Below are 22,221 nucleotides of genomic sequence, written 5' to 3'. Positions count from 1 at the left end.
CCCCTCAGGTAGCAAAATTTAATAAAACGTTATTTTTGACCATTTTGGGTGTTCAGTGTTAACGCCCTGACCGTACCAGATTGAGTGTAAATGGGATTTGGCAATAGTCGGTACTAACGACCACCCCCTCAGGTGGCAAAATTTAATAAAACGTTATTTTTGACCATTTTGGGTGTTCAGTGTTAACGCCCTGACCGTACCAGATTGAGTGTAAATGGGATTTGGCAATAGTCGGTACCCACGACCACCCCCTCAGGTAGCAAAATTTAATAAAACGTTATTTTTGACCATTTTGGGTGTTCAGTGTTAACGCCCTGACCGTACCAGATTGAGTGTAAATGGGATTTGGCAATAGTCGGTACCCACGACCACCCCCTCAGGTAGCAAAAAAATAATAAAACGTCATTTGAGAGCATTTTGGGCAATTCAAATTGACAAAAAAATTTGATCAGCCCTGTCGTCCTCCTTAGTCACGGTTAGTCGACGACTAAGGGGCTTTATTTTTAAGTCAAAAAAGATTTTTCTCAAAATAACCATGTAAAATGGTTAATGTGATTTTTACCACCATCCACGTGGTGCACATCTTTCAAAAAAAATCACTTCACTTCACTTCACGACCACCCCCTCAGGAAGCAAAATTTAATAAAACGTTATTTTTGACCATTTTGGGTGTTCAGTGTTAACGCCCTGACCGTACCAGATTGAGTGTAAATGGGATTTGGCAATAGTCGGTACTAACGACCACCCCCTCAGGAAGCAAAATTTGATAAAACGTTATTTTTGACCATTTTGGGTGTTCAGTGTCAACGCCCTGACCGTACCAGATTGAGTGTAAATGGGATTTGGCAATAGTCGGTACCCACGACCACCCCCTCAGGTAGCAAAATTTAATAAAACGTTATTTTTGACCATTTTGGGTGTTCAGTGTTAACGCCCTGACCGTACCAGATTGAGTGTAAATGGGATTTGGCAATAGTCGGTACTAACGACCACCCCCTCAGGTGGCAAAATTTAATAAAACGTTATTTTTGACCATTTTGGGTGTTCAGTGTTAACGCCCTGACCGTACCAGATTGAGTGTAAATGGGATTTGGCAATAGTCGGTACTAACGACCACCCCCTCAGGTGGCAAAATTTAATAAAACGTTATTTTTGACCATTTTGGTTGTTCAGTGTTAACGCCCTGACCGTACCAGATTGAGTGTAAATGGGATTTGGCAATAGTCGGTACCCACGACCACCCCCTCAGGTAGCAAAATTTAATAAAACGTTATTTTTGACCATTTTGGGTGTTCAGTGTTAACGCCCTGACCGTACCAGATTGAGTGTAAATGGGATTTGGCAATAGTCGGTACTAACGACCACCCCCTCAGGTGGCAAAATTTAATAAAACGTTATTTTTGACCATTTTGGGTGTTCAGTGTTAACGCCCTGACCGTACCAGATTGAGTGTAAATGGGATTTGGCAATAGTCGGTACCCACGACCACCCCCTCAGGTAGCAAAATTTAATAAAACGTTATTTTTGACCATTTTGGGTGTTCAGTGTTAACGCCCTGACCGTACCAGATTGAGTGTAAATGGGATTTGGCAATAGTCGGTACCCACGACCACCCCCTCAGGTAGCAAAATTTAATAAAACGTTATTTTTGACCATTTTGGGTGTTCAGTGTTAACGCCCTGACCGTACCAGATTGAGTGTAAATGGGATTTGGCAATAGTCGGTACTAACGACCACCCCCTCAGGTGGCAAAATTTAATAAAACGTTATTTTTGACCATTTTGGGTGTTCAGTGTTAACGCCCTGACCGTACCAGATTGAGTGTAAATGGGATTTGGCAATAGTCGGTACTAACGACCACCCCCTCAGGTGGCAAAATTTAATAAAACGTTATTTTTGACCATTTTGGTTGTTCAGTGTTAACGCCCTGACCGTACCAGATTGAGTGTAAATGGGATTTGGCAATAGTCGGTACCCACGACCACCCCCTCAGGTAGCAAAATTTAATAAAACGTTATTTTTGACCATTTTGGGTGTTCAGTGTTAACGCCCTGACCGTACCAGATTGAGTGTAAATGGGATTTGGCAATAGTCGGTACTAACGACCACCCCCTCAGGTGGCAAAATTTAATAAAACGTTATTTTTGACCATTTTGGGTGTTCAGTGTTAACGCCCTGACCGTACCAGATTGAGTGTAAATGGGATTTGGCAATAGTCGGTACCCACGACCACCCCCTCAGGTAGCAAAATTTAATAAAACGTTATTTTTGACCATTTTGGGTGTTCAGTGTTAACGCCCTGACCGTACCAGATTGAGTGTAAATGGGATTTGGCAATAGTCGGTACCCACGACCACCCCCTCAGGTAGCAAAATTTAATAAAACGTTATTTTTGACCATTTTGGGTGTTCAGTGTTAACGCCCTGACCGTACCAGATTGAGTGTAAATGGGATTTGGCAATAGTCGGTACTAACGACCACCCCCTCAGGTGGCAAAATTTAATAAAACGTTATTTTTGACCATTTTGGTTGTTCAGTGTTAACGCCCTGACCGTACCAGATTGAGTGTAAATGGGATTTGGCAATAGTCGGTACTAACGACCACCCCCTCAGGTGGCAAAATTTAATAAAACGTTATTTTTGACCATTTTGGGTGTTCAGTGTTAACGCCCTGACCGTACCAGATTGAGTGTAAATGGGATTTGGCAATAGTCGGTACTAACGACCACCCCCTCAGGTGGCAAAATTTAATAAAACGTTATTTTTGACCATTTTGGGTGTTCAGTGTTAACGCCCTGACCGTACCAGATTGAGTGTAAATGGGATTTGGCAATAGTCGGTACTAACGACCACCCCCTCAGGTGGCAAAATTTAATAAAACGTTATTTTTGACCATTTTGGTTGTTCAGTGTTAACGCCCTGACCGTACCAGATTGAGTGTAAATGGGATTTGGCAATAGTCGGTACCCACGACCACCCCCTCAGGTAGCAAAATTTAATAAAACGTTATTTTTGACCATTTTGGGTGTTCAGTGTTAACGCCCTGACCGTACCAGATTGAGTGTAAATGGGATTTGGCAATAGTCGGTACTAACGACCACCCCCTCAGGTGGCAAAATTTAATAAAACGTTATTTTTGACCATTTTGGGTGTTCAGTGTTAACGCCCTGACCGTACCAGATTGAGTGTAAATGGGATTTGGCAATAGTCGGTACTAACGACCACCCCCTCAGGTGGCAAAATTTAATAAAACGTTATTTTTGACCATTTTGGGTGTTCAGTGTTAACGCCCTGACCGTACCAGATTGAGTGTAAATGGGATTTGGCAATAGTCGGTACTAACGACCACCCCCTCAGGTGGCAAAATTTAATAAAACGTTATTTTTGACCATTTTGGTTGTTCAGTGTTAACGCCCTGACCGTACCAGATTGAGTGTAAATGGGATTTGGCAATAGTCGGTACCCACGACCACCCCCTCAGGTAGCAAAATTTAATAAAACGTTATTTTTGACCATTTTGGGTGTTCAGTGTTAACGCCCTGACCGTACCAGATTGAGTGTAAATGGGATTTGGCAATAGTCGGTACTAACGACCACCCCCTCAGGTGGCAAAATTTAATAAAACGTTATTTTTGACCATTTTGGGTGTTCAGTGTTAACGCCCTGACCGTACCAGATTGAGTGTAAATGGGATTGGCAATAGTCGGTACTAACGACCACCCCCTCAGGTGGCAAAATTTAATAAAACGTTATTTTTGACCATTTTGGGTGTTCAGTGTTAACGCCCTGACCGTACCAGATTGAGTGTAAATGGGATTTGGCAATAGTCGGTACTAACGACCACCCCCTCAGGTGGCAAAATTTAATAAAACGTTATTTTTGACCATTTTGGGTGTTCAGTGTTAACGCCCTGACCGTACCAGATTGAGTGTAAATGGGATTTGGCAATAGTCGGTACTAACGACCACCCCCTCAGGTGGCAAAATTTAATAAAACGTTATTTTTGACCATTTTGGGTGTTCAGTGTTAACGCCCTGACCGTACCAGATTGAGTGTAAATGGGATTTGGCAATAGTCGGTACTAACGACCACCCCCTCAGGTGGCAAAATTTAATAAAACGTTATTTTTGACCATTTTGGGTGTTCAGTGTTAACGCCCTGACCGTACCAGATTGAGTGTAAATGGGATTTGGCAATAGTCGGTACTAACGACCACCCCCTCAGGTGGCAAAATTTAATAAAACGTTATTTTTGACCATTTTGGTTGTTCAGTGTTAACGCCCTGACCGTACCAGATTGAGTGTAAATGGGATTTGGCAATAGTCGGTACCCACGACCACCCCCTCAGGTAGGCAAAATTTAATAAAACGTTATTTTTGACCATTTTGGGTGTTCAGTGTTAACGCCCTGACCGTACCAGATTGAGTGTAAATGGGATTTGGCAATAGTCGGTACTAACGACCACCCCCTCAGGTGGCAAAATTTAATAAAACGTTATTTTTGACCATTTTGGGTGTTCAGTGTTAACGCCCTGACCGTACCAGATTGAGTGTAAATGGGATTTGGCAATAGTCGGTACTAACGACCACCCCCTCAGGTGGCAAAATTTAATAAAACGTTATTTTTGACCATTTTGGTTGTTCAGTGTTAACGCCCTGACCGTACCAGATTGAGTGTAAATGGGATTTGGCAATAGTCGGTACTAACGACCACCCCCTCAGGTGGCAAAATTTAATAAAACGTTATTTTTGACCATTTTGGGTGTTCAGTGTTAACGCCCTGACCGTACCAGATTGAGTGTAAATGGGATTTGGCAATAGTCGGTACTAACGACCACCCCCTCAGGTGGCAAAATTTAATAAAACGTTATTTTTGACCATTTTGGTTGTTCAGTGTTAACGCCCTGACCGTACCAGATTGAGTGTAAATGGGATTTGGCAATAGTCGGTACTAACGACCACCCCCTCAGGTGGCAAAATTTAATAAAACGTTATTTTTGACCATTTTGGGTGTTCAGTGTTAACGCCCTGACCGTACCAGATTGAGTGTAAATGGGATTTGGCAATAGTCGGTACTAACGACCACCCCCTCAGGTGGCAAAATTTAATAAAACGTTATTTTTGACCATTTTGGGTGTTCAGTGTTAACGCCCTGACCGTACCAGATTGAGTGTAAATGGGATTTGGCAATAGTCGGTACTAACGACCACCCCCTCAGGTGGCAAAATTTAATAAAACGTTATTTTTGACCATTTTGGTTGTTCAGTGTTAACGCCCTGACCGTACCAGATTGAGTGTAAATGGGATTTGGCAATAGTCGGTACCCACGACCACCCCCTCAGGTAGCAAAATTTAATAAAACGTTATTTTTGACCATTTTGGGTGTTCAGTGTTAACGCCCTGACCGTACCAGATTGAGTGTAAATGGGATTTGGCAATAGTCGGTACTAACGACCACCCCCTCAGGTGGCAAAATTTAATAAAACGTTATTTTTGACCATTTTGGGTGTTCAGTGTTAACGCCCTGACCGTACCAGATTGAGTGTAAATGGGATTTGGCAATAGTCGGTACTAACGACCACCCCCTCAGGTGGCAAAATTTAATAAAACGTTATTTTTGACCATTTTGGTTGTTCAGTGTTAACGCCCTGACCGTACCAGATTGAGTGTAAATGGGATTTGGCAATAGTCGGTACCCACGACCACCCCCTCAGGTAGCAAAATTTAATAAAACGTTATTTTTGACCATTTTGGGTGTTCAGTGTTAACGCCCTGACCGTACCAGATTGAGTGTAAATGGGATTTGGCAATAGTCGGTACTAACGACCACCCCCTCAGGTGGCAAAATTTAATAAAACGTTATTTTTGACCATTTTGGGTGTTCAGTGTTAACGCCCTGACCGTACCAGATTGAGTGTAAATGGGATTTGGCAATAGTCGGTACTAACGACCACCCCCTCAGGTGGCAAAATTTAATAAAACGTTATTTTTGACCATTTTGGTTGTTCAGTGTTAACGCCCTGACCGTACCAGATTGAGTGTAAATGGGATTTGGCAATAGTCGGTACCCACGACCACCCCCTCAGGTAGCAAAATTTAATAAAACGTTATTTTTGACCATTTTGGGTGTTCAGTGTTAACGCCCTGACCGTACCAGATTGAGTGTAAATGGGATTTGGCAATAGTCGGTACTAACGACCACCCCCTCAGGTGGCAAAATTTAATAAAACGTTATTTTTGACCATTTTGGGTGTTCAGTGTTAACGCCCTGACCGTACCAGATTGAGTGTAAATGGGATTTGGCAATAGTCGGTACCCACGACCACCCCCTCAGGTAGCAAAATTTAATAAAACGTTATTTTTGACCATTTTGGGTGTTCAGTGTTAACGCCCTGACCGTACCAGATTGAGTGTAAATGGGATTTGGCAATAGTCGGTACCCACGACCACCCCCTCAGGTAGCAAAATTTAATAAAACGTTATTTTTGACCATTTTGGGTGTTCAGTGTTAACGCCCTGACCGTACCAGATTGAGTGTAAATGGGATTTGGCAATAGTCGGTACTAACGACCACCCCCTCAGGTGGCAAAATTTAATAAAACGTTATTTTTGACCATTTTGGGTGTTCAGTGTTAACGCCCTGACCGTACCAGATTGAGTGTAAATGGGATTTGGCAATAGTCGGTACTAACGACCACCCCCTCAGGTGGCAAAATTTAATAAAACGTTATTTTTGACCATTTTGGTTGTTCAGTGTTAACGCCCTGACCGTACCAGATTGAGTGTAAATGGGATTTGGCAATAGTCGGTACCCACGACCACCCCCTCAGGTAGCAAAATTTAATAAAACGTTATTTTTGACCATTTTGGGTGTTCAGTGTTAACGCCCTGACCGTACCAGATTGAGTGTAAATGGGATTTGGCAATAGTCGGTACTAACGACCACCCCCTCAGGTGGCAAAATTTAATAAAACGTTATTTTTGACCATTTTGGGTGTTCAGTGTTAACGCCCTGACCGTACCAGATTGAGTGTAAATGGGATTTGGCAATAGTCGGTACCCACGACCACCCCCTCAGGTAGCAAAATTTAATAAAACGTTATTTTTGACCATTTTGGGTGTTCAGTGTTAACGCCCTGACCGTACCAGATTGAGTGTAAATGGGATTTGGCAATAGTCGGTACCCACGACCACCCCCTCAGGTAGCAAAATTTAATAAAACGTTATTTTTGACCATTTTGGGTGTTCAGTGTTAACGCCCTGACCGTACCAGATTGAGTGTAAATGGGATTTGGCAATAGTCGGTACCCACGACCACCCCCTCAGGTAGCAAAAAAATAATAAAACGTCATTTGAGAGCATTTTGGGCAATTCAAATTGACAAAAAAATTTGATCAGCCCTGTCGTCCTCCTTAGTCACGGTTAGTCGACGACTAAGGGGCTTTATTTTTAAGTCAAAAAAGATTTTTCTCAAAATAACCATGTAAAATGGTTAATGTGATTTTTACCACCATCCACGTGGTGCACATCTTTCAAAAAAAATCACTTCACTTCACTTCACGACCACCCCCTCAGGAAGCAAAATTTAATAAAACGTTATTTTTGACCATTTTGGGTGTTCAGTGTTAACGCCCTGACCGTACCAGATTGAGTGTAAATGGGATTTGGCAATAGTCGGTACTAACGACCACCCCCTCAGGAAGCAAAATTTGATAAAACGTTATTTTTGACCATTTTGGGTGTTCAGTGTCAACGCCCTGACCGTACCAGATTGAGTGTAAATGGGATTTGGCAATAGTCGGTACCCACGACCACCCCCTCAGGTAGCAAAATTTAATAAAACGTTATTTTTGACCATTTTGGGTGTTCAGTGTTAACGCCCTGACCGTACCAGATTGAGTGTAAATGGGATTTGGCAATAGTCGGTACTAACGACCACCCCCTCAGGTGGCAAAATTTAATAAAACGTTATTTTTGACCATTTTGGTTGTTCAGTGTTAACGCCCTGACCGTACCAGATTGAGTGTAAATGGGATTTGGCAATAGTCGGTACCCACGACCACCCCCTCAGGTAGCAAAATTTAATAAAACGTTATTTTTGACCATTTTGGGTGTTCAGTGTTAACGCCCTGACCGTACCAGATTGAGTGTAAATGGGATTTGGCAATAGTCGGTACTAACGACCACCCCCTCAGGTGGCAAAATTTAATAAAACGTTATTTTTGACCATTTTGGGTGTTCAGTGTTAACGCCCTGACCGTACCAGATTGAGTGTAAATGGGATTTGGCAATAGTCGGTACTAACGACCACCCCCTCAGGTGGCAAAATTTAATAAAACGTTATTTTTGACCATTTTGGTTGTTCAGTGTTAACGCCCTGACCGTACCAGATTGAGTGTAAATGGGATTTGGCAATAGTCGGTACCCACGACCACCCCCTCAGGTAGCAAAATTTAATAAAACGTTATTTTTGACCATTTTGGGTGTTCAGTGTTAACGCCCTGACCGTACCAGATTGAGTGTAAATGGGATTTGGCAATAGTCGGTACTAACGACCACCCCCTCAGGTGGCAAAATTTAATAAAACGTTATTTTTGACCATTTTGGGTGTTCAGTGTTAACGCCCTGACCGTACCAGATTGAGTGTAAATGGGATTTGGCAATAGTCGGTACCCACGACCACCCCCTCAGGTAGCAAAATTTAATAAAACGTTATTTTTGACCATTTTGGGTGTTCAGTGTTAACGCCCTGACCGTACCAGATTGAGTGTAAATGGGATTTGGCAATAGTCGGTACCCACGACCACCCCCTCAGGTAGCAAAATTTAATAAAACGTTATTTTTGACCATTTTGGGTGTTCAGTGTTAACGCCCTGACCGTACCAGATTGAGTGTAAATGGGATTTGGCAATAGTCGGTACTAACGACCACCCCCTCAGGTGGCAAAATTTAATAAAACGTTATTTTTGACCATTTTGGGTGTTCAGTGTTAACGCCCTGACCGTACCAGATTGAGTGTAAATGGGATTTGGCAATAGTCGGTACTAACGACCACCCCCTCAGGTGGCAAAATTTAATAAAACGTTATTTTTGACCATTTTGGTTGTTCAGTGTTAACGCCCTGACCGTACCAGATTGAGTGTAAATGGGATTTGGCAATAGTCGGTACCCACGACCACCCCCTCAGGTAGCAAAATTTAATAAAACGTTATTTTTGACCATTTTGGGTGTTCAGTGTTAACGCCCTGACCGTACCAGATTGAGTGTAAATGGGATTTGGCAATAGTCGGTACTAACGACCACCCCCTCAGGTGGCAAAATTTAATAAAACGTTATTTTTGACCATTTTGGGTGTTCAGTGTTAACGCCCTGACCGTACCAGATTGAGTGTAAATGGGATTTGGCAATAGTCGGTACCCACGACCACCCCCTCAGGTAGCAAAATTTAATAAAACGTTATTTTTGACCATTTTGGGTGTTCAGTGTTAACGCCCTGACCGTACCAGATTGAGTGTAAATGGGATTTGGCAATAGTCGGTACCCACGACCACCCCCTCAGGTAGCAAAATTTAATAAAACGTTATTTTTGACCATTTTGGGTGTTCAGTGTTAACGCCCTGACCGTACCAGATTGAGTGTAAATGGGATTTGGCAATAGTCGGTACCCACGACCACCCCCTCAGGTAGCAAAAAAATAATAAAACGTCATTTGAGAGCATTTTGGGCAATTCAAATTGACAAAAAAATTTGATCAGCCCTGTCGTCCTCCTTAGTCACGGTTAGTCGACGACTAAGGGGCTTTATTTTTAAGTCAAAAAAGATTTTTCTCAAAATAACCATGTAAAATGGTTAATGTGATTTTTACCACCATCCACGTGGTGCACATCTTTCAAAAAAAATCACTTCACTTCACTTCACGACCACCCCCTCAGGAAGCAAAATTTAATAAAACGTTATTTTTGACCATTTTGGGTGTTCAGTGTTAACGCCCTGACCGTACCAGATTGAGTGTAAATGGGATTTGGCAATAGTCGGTACTAACGACCACCCCCTCAGGAAGCAAAATTTGATAAAACGTTATTTTTGACCATTTTGGGTGTTCAGTGTCAACGCCCTGACCGTACCAGATTGAGTGTAAATGGGATTTGGCAATAGTCGGTACCCACGACCACCCCCTCAGGTAGCAAAATTTAATAAAACGTTATTTTTGACCATTTTGGGTGTTCAGTGTTAACGCCCTGACCGTACCAGATTGAGTGTAAATGGGATTTGGCAATAGTCGGTACTAACGACCACCCCCTCAGGTGGCAAAATTTAATAAAACGTTATTTTTGACCATTTTGGTTGTTCAGTGTTAACGCCCTGACCGTACCAGATTGAGTGTAAATGGGATTTGGCAATAGTCGGTACCCACGACCACCCCCTCAGGTAGCAAAATTTAATAAAACGTTATTTTTGACCATTTTGGGTGTTCAGTGTTAACGCCCTGACCGTACCAGATTGAGTGTAAATGGGATTTGGCAATAGTCGGTACTAACGACCACCCCCTCAGGTGGCAAAATTTAATAAAACGTTATTTTTGACCATTTTGGGTGTTCAGTGTTAACGCCCTGACCGTACCAGATTGAGTGTAAATGGGATTTGGCAATAGTCGGTACTAACGACCACCCCCTCAGGTGGCAAAATTTAATAAAACGTTATTTTTGACCATTTTGGTTGTTCAGTGTTAACGCCCTGACCGTACCAGATTGAGTGTAAATGGGATTTGGCAATAGTCGGTACCCACGACCACCCCCTCAGGTAGCAAAATTTAATAAAACGTTATTTTTGACCATTTTGGGTGTTCAGTGTTAACGCCCTGACCGTACCAGATTGAGTGTAAATGGGATTTGGCAATAGTCGGTACTAACGACCACCCCCTCAGGTGGCAAAATTTAATAAAACGTTATTTTTGACCATTTTGGGTGTTCAGTGTTAACGCCCTGACCGTACCAGATTGAGTGTAAATGGGATTTGGCAATAGTCGGTACCCACGACCACCCCCTCAGGTAGCAAAATTTAATAAAACGTTATTTTTGACCATTTTGGGTGTTCAGTGTTAACGCCCTGACCGTACCAGATTGAGTGTAAATGGGATTTGGCAATAGTCGGTACCCACGACCACCCCCTCAGGTAGCAAAATTTAATAAAACGTTATTTTTGACCATTTTGGGTGTTCAGTGTTAACGCCCTGACCGTACCAGATTGAGTGTAAATGGGATTTGGCAATAGTCGGTACTAACGACCACCCCCTCAGGTGGCAAAATTTAATAAAACGTTATTTTTGACCATTTTGGGTGTTCAGTGTTAACGCCCTGACCGTACCAGATTGAGTGTAAATGGGATTTGGCAATAGTCGGTACTAACGACCACCCCCTCAGGTGGCAAAATTTAATAAAACGTTATTTTTGACCATTTTGGTTGTTCAGTGTTAACGCCCTGACCGTACCAGATTGAGTGTAAATGGGATTTGGCAATAGTCGGTACCCACGACCACCCCCTCAGGTAGCAAAATTTAATAAAACGTTATTTTTGACCATTTTGGGTGTTCAGTGTTAACGCCCTGACCGTACCAGATTGAGTGTAAATGGGATTTGGCAATAGTCGGTACTAACGACCACCCCCTCAGGTGGCAAAATTTAATAAAACGTTATTTTTGACCATTTTGGGTGTTCAGTGTTAACGCCCTGACCGTACCAGATTGAGTGTAAATGGGATTTGGCAATAGTCGGTACCCACGACCACCCCCTCAGGTAGCAAAATTTAATAAAACGTTATTTTTGACCATTTTGGGTGTTCAGTGTTAACGCCCTGACCGTACCAGATTGAGTGTAAATGGGATTTGGCAATAGTCGGTACCCACGACCACCCCCTCAGGTAGCAAAATTTAATAAAACGTTATTTTTGACCATTTTGGGTGTTCAGTGTTAACGCCCTGACCGTACCAGATTGAGTGTAAATGGGATTTGGCAATAGTCGGTACCCACGACCACCCCCTCAGGTAGCAAAAAAATAATAAAACGTCATTTGAGAGCATTTTGGGCAATTCAAATTGACAAAAAAATTTGATCAGCCCTGTCGTCCTCCTTAGTCACGGTTAGTCGACGACTAAGGGGCTTTATTTTTAAGTCAAAAAAGATTTTTCTCAAAATAACCATGTAAAATGGTTAATGTGATTTTTACCACCATCCACGTGGTGCACATCTTTCAAAAAAAATCACTTCACTTCACTGAACTGAACTGAAACATAAGTATATTATATATAGTAAAATCACACCCTGCGTACTCCCCATACATGCTCATGTTACGTTTGCGATACTGTCGCTTGATTGGATATATTTCTCTTTATCTTATAACATGTATACGGTTGATTTCTTGTGCATACATTTTGGCGTTTTAAATTCACCGAGAAAATTGTCTATTCAGTGACTGAGTTGGTCTTACTCTGAAATCACCACTGAATAGATTTTTTTCTCGGTGTTTGTTTCTTCGTGGCCGTAATTTCCAATCAGAAAAAATGTGCACATTTGCATTGCTCCAGTTTATACAAGTCCGTGACAAATAAAAAAACAGTTGGAAACTGCAGCACACACTTATTCTGGGGTAATACGCACCAGTTAAGGAAGATGCGTCCAAATGCATATAAAGGGACATTAATTTATTGTTTTATTGCATTTATTGCAAAAACTTTTCCCTTTTTAGATAAAATGCATGTTTTCTGAGGTTTTAAGACGAATAATAGCTCAATTTCGTTTGCGATTACTTACAAAGCAATCATAGATATTATTACAGCTTGTTTTGTATAGGTGCGTTTTGCCCCATCACATGGAGTGCATATTGCCACAACCAAGAGTAAAAAATAAAATTGTTTAAAATATATAATTCACGTACATTACTGTTTAAGTTTTTCTTCTTACGCTTAGTATTACCCTCAATTAACTTAATAAATACAACAGCTTAAGGTGTTTGGTCTGTTTTCACCATCAAATCGTCCGACAAACGATCGGGAAAATTACATCAGAAACCTGCTTTTTTGATTTTATTCATTTTTCTCACTAATTACGTAACGCAGATATGTAAAATTTTCCAGGTGCTCTTTTATAAGAGCGTTCTATTAGACTGACAAGGTTTCAAAGGTCCAAAACCGATAATTCCTGAAAAATCAAGGGGGTGCGTTTGCCTCGACAGTGCATATTACCCCAGATGCCCCCAAGCACAGTGCAAAATATTTCTTGATCATTTATTCAAGAAATGTTACACTAATTGACAATAATTGGGCAGTGTCAAAGTTCGTAATATTTATTCGGGTAAATAGTACCGTCGTTGGGGGTGAGAATGGGTCAAAAAAGGATACTCAAAGATTGTTTGTTAAATAACAAATGCAGTTGAAGTCGGAATAACTTTTTATTTGGTATGTATACTCTTCTATGTGGTAATGATAGTTTGGCAAGAAAGTATCACATTATATGAATTGTCTACCAAACTACAAATGATTGAAAATTGACCCAATCTCACCCCTTAGAGGGGGTGAGAATGGGTCAAAGTATTCGAAGTCGCTTATCTAAGAATACAAGTTAATTTTGTTGATCATATCTAGTAAACCTACTTAAAATTCAATGTAACCATGACGAATAAAAACTTAGATAATTTAAAAAGATGATTAATCCACTTAAAAGGGCCAATACAATCGAAAAAATGGTTGAAATTTGATAAAATAAAGTTTGTATGTTGTATCGCCATTTTTAGCCACCATAATCATCCTGATTTAAAGTTTCAACCTCCATGAGAGGAGGGGGGTATTACAATGAGGAAGAGGCGCATTGAAAGATTTATTGAAAAAAAAAAGACATGATATTTTTCGTCGTTCGTTCGTCTTCCGATATTTTGTCATGTTACCGGTTTTATGGCCCCAGTATTTACTGAAGGCCACTACCGTCTGGTAGTTTCACGATATTTCCTTGAAATTAAAAAAAAAATGAGTGGAGAAGAAAACGCTATCAAGTCTATTTTGTGAGCTTACGATATTGCAGTACACTAAAGATTAGCTGATGATCAGAGGAGCTATCCAAACGCATGGATTTATTGTTATAAATGATTTTAGGCACTAAACGTATTAACACACTCGCTTGACACTTCCTCGACATATTTTCGAAAAAATCGTGCTTTTATGGAGAAACGGTGAACATAGCACCACTCTAACGTCAAATGGGGACTGGATAACAAGTTGAATTTTTAGTTAAGGTTATGTGCACTCGATAACCTGCTTGACCCAATCTCACCCCCATTCTTAATATTTAGACATAGGGTCGAAAATATTGAATTTTTGAATAAAAAGTGCATTGACAGCCCGCTTTTTGCGTTGCAGCAACCAGGTAATACCTACAGCTAACCACTTTTAAGATAATTTATGGTTGGGTGCTTGTGTAAAACATTACGAAGGAGAAATTTTTTCAGAGTGATTTACTAGTAGTATCATCATATAAGTTTAGCCACAAATTTAACAAAAAAACGATTATTGCTAAATATCCTATTCTGCATCATGACGTGTAAAAACATCTTCTCTTTGAAATAATATAAAGTTATCAATATATATTAGCGATAGTTGATGAGCTATTTCCAATTTTATGTTTCTCCGTTTTGACCCAATCTCACCCCCCAGACCCATTGTCACCCCCATCGACGGTACGCAAATTTGGGCTGTTTTGGATAAAGCTGTGGCTTTGCCCGCATGTGCCTAAAACAATTTTGGCATTCGATTTGAATAGGTCGAATCTGCATAGAAATAACAGCACCTTTTCAGCGCCAGAATTATTTAAGAAATACTTAACTACCAATTACCGAAGTTAATGGCTTAAATTTTTACTCTCGATTCTGAACTGCTTGGCCGTTTTGGAAGGTCTACTACATGACTTGGTGTACCCAGTAGTTCAACCTGCGATATCGAAAACAGGCTCCGTGTAGTTTATGCCAAATCCTTCCAGAGATTTCTTCAATGATTTCTCCAGGACTTCCTCCAGAGTTTCTTCCAGAAATTTCACAGAGGACTTCTCCAAGAACTTCTATTGACCTTCCTCCATGAATTCCAGCTGGAATTCATCAAGCAATCTCCATTAAGACTCCTTCAGAAATACTTCTTGGGTATTCTCCTGGCATACTTACTTGCTGCAATACTTTCGGAGATTCCTCCAGAAATTCCTCCTGCGATTCCATCAGGGATTCCTTCAGTATACTTCTACCGCTTCTTTCAAGGATAACTGTAGGTATTCCTCCAGATATTTGTTAGAGGAACTACTTTTAGGATGCCCCCGGCATTTCTGATTCTAGCATTTCTCTAGAAATTCTATGAAACATACCGGAATTCTAAGAATTCCTCCAGATAACTGTGGAACTTTAGAAATGTTAGCTTTCTCCTGGCTGTTTAGCTGGGATATTTCCAGACAAACTTCCTGAAATTATTGTAGAAATTTCTTTGATTTCTCCAAGGACTCATCCAGGAATTCCTTCAGAGATTTATCCAAAGATTCCTCCAGAAATTCCTGCAGAAATTCTTTTTGGGATTCCTCCAAGGATACCTCAAACAACTTTTCCTGAAATTCTTCCAGCAATTCCTCCAGAAATTCTTACTAAAATACGTCCAGAAATTCTTCTAGTGATTCCTATACGAATTCATCCTAGCATTGTAGCTGGAATTCTTCCGGGAAATCTTCCTGAGATTCCTTCAGAAATTCCTCCTGCGATTCATGCAGGGCCTTCTTTATAAATTCTTCCAAAATACCTTCACCGGTTCTTGCAGGGACTTCTCTAGGCATTCCGAGGATTTTTTCTTTGCACTCTCCCAGGCATTTCCTGTATAGTTTCCTCCAGCAATTACTCCTAGGATTTATGCTGAGATTTCTACAATGATACATCTCAGAATCCTTCTAATAATACCTTTCGAGATTTTTCCTGTGATTTCTTCAGAAGCTCTCCGGTAATTCCTCCAGGATTTTTTATCCAAGATATTTTATCCATAAGCTACTCATGCTCTTTCTCTAGGAATTTCAGCTGGATTTCTCAAGCTATTTTTGCTGTGGTTCTTCAAAAAATTCCTCCTAGGACTCCTCCAGAAATTCTTACTGAAATACCTCCCGGAATTCTTCTAGGGATTCTTCTAAAAATTTATCCGGGGATTCCTCCAAAAACTTGCTGGGATTATTCAAGGCAATCTTCATAGGAGCCTTGCTTTCAGTGTTTCCATCTGGAAATCTCCGAATATTTATCACTGAAATTCTCCAGGAACCTCTCTTGACTTTCATCCAGCAACTCCTCCTGGGATTCCATAAGCGATTCCTGCTGCCTCGAATGTTTCAGCAAAGCCTCCTTGGTCTCCTCCAGAAATTTCAGAATCCTTCTAGGGATTTATTCTGGCATTCTTGCTGGGATTCTTCTAGGTAATTTTCCTTGAATACTTTCAGAAAGGCCCTTGATTCTTCCAGGGATTTTTCTTAAGACTCATTCAGGAAATCCTCTAGAGTTTTTATTCATGGAATACTCTAGAAATCAATCATGATATTACTCCTGGAACTCCTCTTGGCATTCTTCAAGGAATTCCAGCTAATCCTAATCCTAATATAAATCACTGGGGATTCGAACCCACGACTCCTTGTTCGTTAGACCGCATTATGGCCATTTCTTTGCGAGTTCCTTCAGCATGTCTTTTTTTAATTTCTGCGGTAGTTTCATTGAAATTTAATTTATAATATTTTTTTCGTTTTTTTTTGGAATTTCAATGGCTTATCTCTGAAATTATTTTAGCAATTTTTTTCAGTTGTTTTTTAATTGTTGCAGGCAATTTCATCGTGATTACTTTTGCAATTCTTTATGATTTAAGAAATATTTCAGCTTTTTTTTAAATTGGCTAAATCCAATCTCAAATAAATTACCGAGATATATTCTAAAAAAAAATTCACAAACAAATTTTCGAAGAAATTCTCAAAGAACTTTCCAAAATCATCAAAGGAATTCCTGAATAAAATTTTGAAAGAATTCTAAAAGTAATTGTCGTAGTAGGGTGACGAAGGGTATTATCGGCAGGTATGTTCTCTTCGTCATGGGTGGTTCTTGTGAGTAGAATTACCTGATTTTTTGGCATATAACTCAGCTTGGTTGGGAAGGATTTGAAGCCAACTCTGAGCTCAAAAGGTTTCAAAAAACCCTCCATGACGAAGAGAACAAAACTGCCGAAAATGCGTAAGTTCCCCTATAACCGTGACAGAATTTTTAAAGAACCGCCAAAGATTTTTTCAAATAAATTCTCGAAGGAAATCTTTAAGAAATTTGCCGAAACCGGGGAAGTTCCCAAAGTCATAATCGAAGCTTCCAAAATTTTCAAGGGAATTGCTGATGGAACACCCAAATAAACTTTCAATGCAAGTAATATCGGAATCGCCGAAGGTGTTTTTAAACTATCTGCTGCAGGAATTCCTTAAATAATTTCTGAAGAAATCTAGAATAAATGTTCTAAAGAATTTTCATTAAATTTACAGAAACGATTTATAAAAGAATTTTGGAAGAAGTTTTCGAAGGAATTGGCGATGAATACCGAATAGTATAGATAATGAAAGTCCAAAAAATCGCCGAAAATCCAAAAAAAAAGTACATAGAATGATTTGCCGAAGACATTTCCAAAAAAAATGCGAGGAAGTCCCAGAGTCATTGTTGAATGAATTACCAAAGGCTTTACTAAAAGAATTTTAATAATACAATATCAATAGAATTGCTGAAAGACTAGTAAAAAATTGGTGAAGGAACTCCCGAGAAAACATTTCAGATGATTTGTCAATGAAATTAAAGCCAAATGAACTCGTAATGGAATTGACGAAGAAATTTTCAAAGTTATTGTCGATAAAATTTTCGAAAGATGCGTGAAAGGTGTTTAGTATCAATTTCGAATCATATTATCAAATAAATTCTTAAAGGATTTGCCGATGGGGATCCAAAGATATTAACGAAGAAATTTGCCAAAACCAAAGGAATTACTGAGAGATTTGCAAAACAATTTCCAAAACACAAATTTCATGTATTATACGCATTCAAGTTATCAAGTTTCCAAACCTCACATCAGTATACTCAGGGTTGTTACGAGAAGGGTGGAAAAAAAACCGCGCCAAATTCGCGCGAGCAAAACTCGAATCCGCGCCGAATCCGCGCGATTCCGGAAATAAATTCGCGCAAAATCCGCGAGAGTGTGAAGGTTAGTTTCTGTTTTTTCCTGCACATTGAACTGGAATGAACTAGATGAAGATTTTTTTATTCATAAATCAACGCCGCCCATCTTGATTATTATAAGCTTTAGAACTCGCCAGAACTCTCTTTTTTTCAAAACCATTCCTTAAAGAACCTTAGGGCGATTTTTGGTTAGAACCCGTTAAAAAAATCTCAGAAGAAACATGCCAAGAACTACTGGATTCTTGAAAAAAATATGTCCATTCGTTATTCCATAAACAGTGGAATCCCTGCAGAAACCATAACAAATGCTTTTGAATCATTCTCCGGAAGAGCATTTGAAGAAATCCCAGATAAATTCTTAATTATATTTATAGGAAAATTCCTGGAGAAATCATTTATTGAAATTGTTGGAGAATTTCCAGAAAGTACAGTGTCGTTTCGGTTTTATCACTAGTCGTTTTAATCACTACTCGCCCAAATTCACGGTTTTCTGTTCGATTATATCACGATTTTCATTTCGTTTTTATCACACTTGTTTTAAAACATTCCGAAATCAATATAAAGTCAATACAGCATTGTCCAGTCCACCAAAATAGTTAAAAAGTATAAGCTACGACTTATATATTTTGCAGCTAAACGATTTTGGATAAAAAAAAATTACGTTTATGTCTCGTTTAGCTAAATTCAGCTATTTATAAAGGAATTTCTGTTTAAATTCCTAGCAAATATTTTTTTGAAAAAATATGTAGAAATATTTGTGCAGAGATCATAAGAGTTATCCTTAAAGAAAATGCCTTAAAGAAAAGTCTGAGGTAATGCAATATCTGGAGGGAATCCTGAAGGAATCTCTGTATGAACTCCCGCAGGAATCTCTTATCGTACAGATTCCTGGTAAAATCTATGGACAATTTTTCAAGGAAAACCATGGGAAACTTTTCTAGAGGAGTTTTTGGGAAATTTCTAGAGGATCCTCTAACGACAACTCCGAAGGAATTTCTAAGGGAAATTCTGAAGCGATAAAAGGAAGATGATCTAAAGTACTTTCAAAAGAAATCTTTGAAAGATTTTCCGAATGTAATTCTTGGTGGATTTTTATAGAAATCCACGGAGTAATATCGGAAGGACTCCGGGGAAGATTTATTTCTGGTAGCCTGCAGATAACTTTGGAGAAAATTCTAAAGAAAACTAAGATTTTTTGAAGGAATCAATGCGGAAGGACAACATTTCGAAAAAAATGGCACAGGTAACTTTTATTATATCTTCAGCCGTACACAATTTCGTAAAAAAATCACATGAGCTGTCACTAATGACAGTATAATAGACTCTATCGCCTTCCAAAATATTAAAGCTCCTTTTTTCTTTCACGACAAGGTATGGGAGCATAAACAAAATTTTAAATATCATGAAGGAAGTTTTTTTTTGTATGCGCAACAATATCGAAAAAATCAATGAAATGATACTTTTATACTTAGAAATGGAAGAAAAATTCCAAATTCCCAATTCCGTAAAAGAGTTTCTTCACACCTTCTCTGGGGCGCTAAAGCTTTGATTATTACTAAAGGCAATTTTACACATGAAAAACCACATAAAGTGATTTTTTTATATTTGGGAGAGTGGATGAAAAATATTTGATATCACAGTAGTTTTTATAGATATAAAAGTGTAAAACCATAGAGGTGATTCAGAGTACATTTTAATATCATAAATGAGACTTTTTTACGCGTCTATAAGTGTAAAAAATGCAATATTGACAAAGTTAATTTTGCTGATATTTGAAAGGACGTAAATCATCTAAAATCACATAGGCAATTTCCCAATATTAGACAGAGCGCAAGAAAAAAATCCAATTTCACAAAAGTTCATAAACTATTTGAGAGCAAAACAATAAAAAAACCTTTTTTCTTACATACCTAAACCAGGGCAGCGAACTTTTACGCAAGGGAGTGGTTTTGGGGGTTAACCCGTCATATTACCCAAGTTCCATATAGTAGGTGCCCTTCTGCATTTTATTGAAAATACGAAAAAAATCCTCTTTTGCCGCCTTTTCTGAGCACTAAAATTTTCAAAATCACTAAGGCGATTTTCTCAAAAGCTGTTTTAGAAATTATAAATACACAAACGATAGACTGTCATTTCAATGTGAGCTTAATAATCAAAAAAGTTAGCTCTTATTATAGTAAACATTCTAACGAAGCAAATAATACCAACTTTGTTGATGTTGTTGTACAAGTAAATTATATGATTAAAATGTGAAGTTGCACAAACTGGTCAAAAAATGTAGCATAATGGAAAAGAAAAAAAAAACGCGTAAAAAAAATATTCAATTTCCAAACACAATGAAAGTTACTGTATCGATAAGAAAAGATATTTATAGATTGATAAAAGAAATTTTCACTGGAATATTTGATCAAGAACCATCATTACAAATCTTCTTAATGAAAACAATTTTATTTGAAATTTCTCAACAACACGGGTAGCAACAAACGTTAAGCAAACGAATGTCTTAATTACTGCTTATTGCATTTGTTTTTATGATATGACAAGCTTTGTCATCGGAAGGGTCGAATGAGCTAAAACAATAAAATAGTTCAAACTGAATGCGTTCAGAAAAGATAAGAAACTGTATGGTAGTTCTGATGTTCCCTCTCAGACCTTAAAAAATAAGAAATTTTATGTCAGAAAAAAATGTTGTGCAAACGTCTTTATTGATTTTTTCCAGGATGAACGCATTTCCTAGACAACTTATTATGAAAGCGAATATAATAAAAAGTAAGACAATTACTGGTATTTTGTTATACATTATGTTGAAATCATTACAAAAACACCTTTGCACCAATGAAAATTGGGCGAATGAAGTTCATTGTTGGAGAAATTGACTGTTCTTCAAAATATCATGTCAATTTGAAGGACATAAAAAAATAGGAGCACAATTTGTTGCATTCTGAAAGAATTTGGCGAAAGTCACCAGAACAGTTTATTTTATTCAATAAATAAAAAGTATTTATAATTTCTTAAACAGTCTATACATAAGGTGACGAAGGGTTTTATCAGCAAGTTTGTTCTCTTCGTCATGGGGCGTATTTGTCGGTCAGATTGCCTGAAATTTGGGCATGTAACTCAGCTTGGTTTGGAAGGATTCGAGGTCATCATTGAGTTCAACAGGTTTCAAAAAACCCTAAGACGAAGAAAATAAAACTGCCGAAAATACGTAAGTTCCCCAAGTTGTTTTTCTTATTTGCGAGGGCGCTCATACTCAAATCTATATAATTTGCCGCCATAATACCATATGTCCCAGTTGCAGCTATCCACCGTCAGCACCCAAGCCGCCCATCGTACTCTCGGTATTCCAAGGATTTTTGAACCAAGCGAATCAGTAGCGCACACTAATTTCGCCGTGCTTTTTCTGCATTCTCAGAGTGCAACGAGCTCGTGGTTCATCTTTCGCCGCCACACACCGTTCTCTTGCATGCTGCCAAAGATCGTCCTTAGCACTTGTTGCGCAAAGATCCCAAGTGGTTGCAGGACCTCCTCGTTCTTGAGCATGGTTCAAGTCTCATGTCTGTATAGCTCCACTAATATTATTAGCACCGTTTATGGTACATTTGGTGCATATTTGTTGAACGCAGTTTCTTCCAAAGACATTCGTAGGAACGACTTCCACTGATGCTGCGCCTTCGTATATTGTTCGACTGTTGTCAGCCGTTAGCAAAGAACCGAGGTATACCACTTCCGCCCTATACCCAATATTATTATCAAAAAAATATTTTAATAATTGCTATATTGTTAAGGTATTGTATCGCTTTATATATTTCCTGTCAGCATACTATACACTTAAAATATTAATTATTATGTTTAGCAACATTTCTATCGGATTTGCAATCGCTGGCGCCCTTATTAACTGTGTTGTGTAGCAGCGCCCACCCCACCATCAAACGACTAAGAAGCTCGAATTTTACGACGACAGGGCTGGGCATGA

General features: G+C 39.2%; 1 long non-coding RNA gene across 1 annotated transcript in view; it reads left to right on the top strand.

Moving 5' to 3' along the window:
• LOC134285399 (uncharacterized) overlaps window positions 1–20,338 on the top strand; it is a 401,391-nt gene extending 381,053 nt beyond the window's left edge. The window contains exon 2 of the long non-coding RNA XR_009996345.1: window positions 18,620–20,338. This is a non-coding gene — a long non-coding RNA (uncharacterized LOC134285399). The remainder of the gene's footprint in view (window positions 1–18,619) is intronic.
• The last annotated feature ends 1,883 nt before the right edge of the window (window positions 20,339–22,221 follow it).

This window comes from Aedes albopictus, chromosome 1, assembly GCF_035046485.1.
Source record: "Aedes albopictus strain Foshan chromosome 1, AalbF5, whole genome shotgun sequence".
In the NCBI taxonomy this organism is placed as follows: domain Eukaryota; kingdom Metazoa; phylum Arthropoda; class Insecta; order Diptera; family Culicidae; genus Aedes; species Aedes albopictus.
This window is presented reverse-complemented; position numbering and strand designations above follow the sequence as displayed.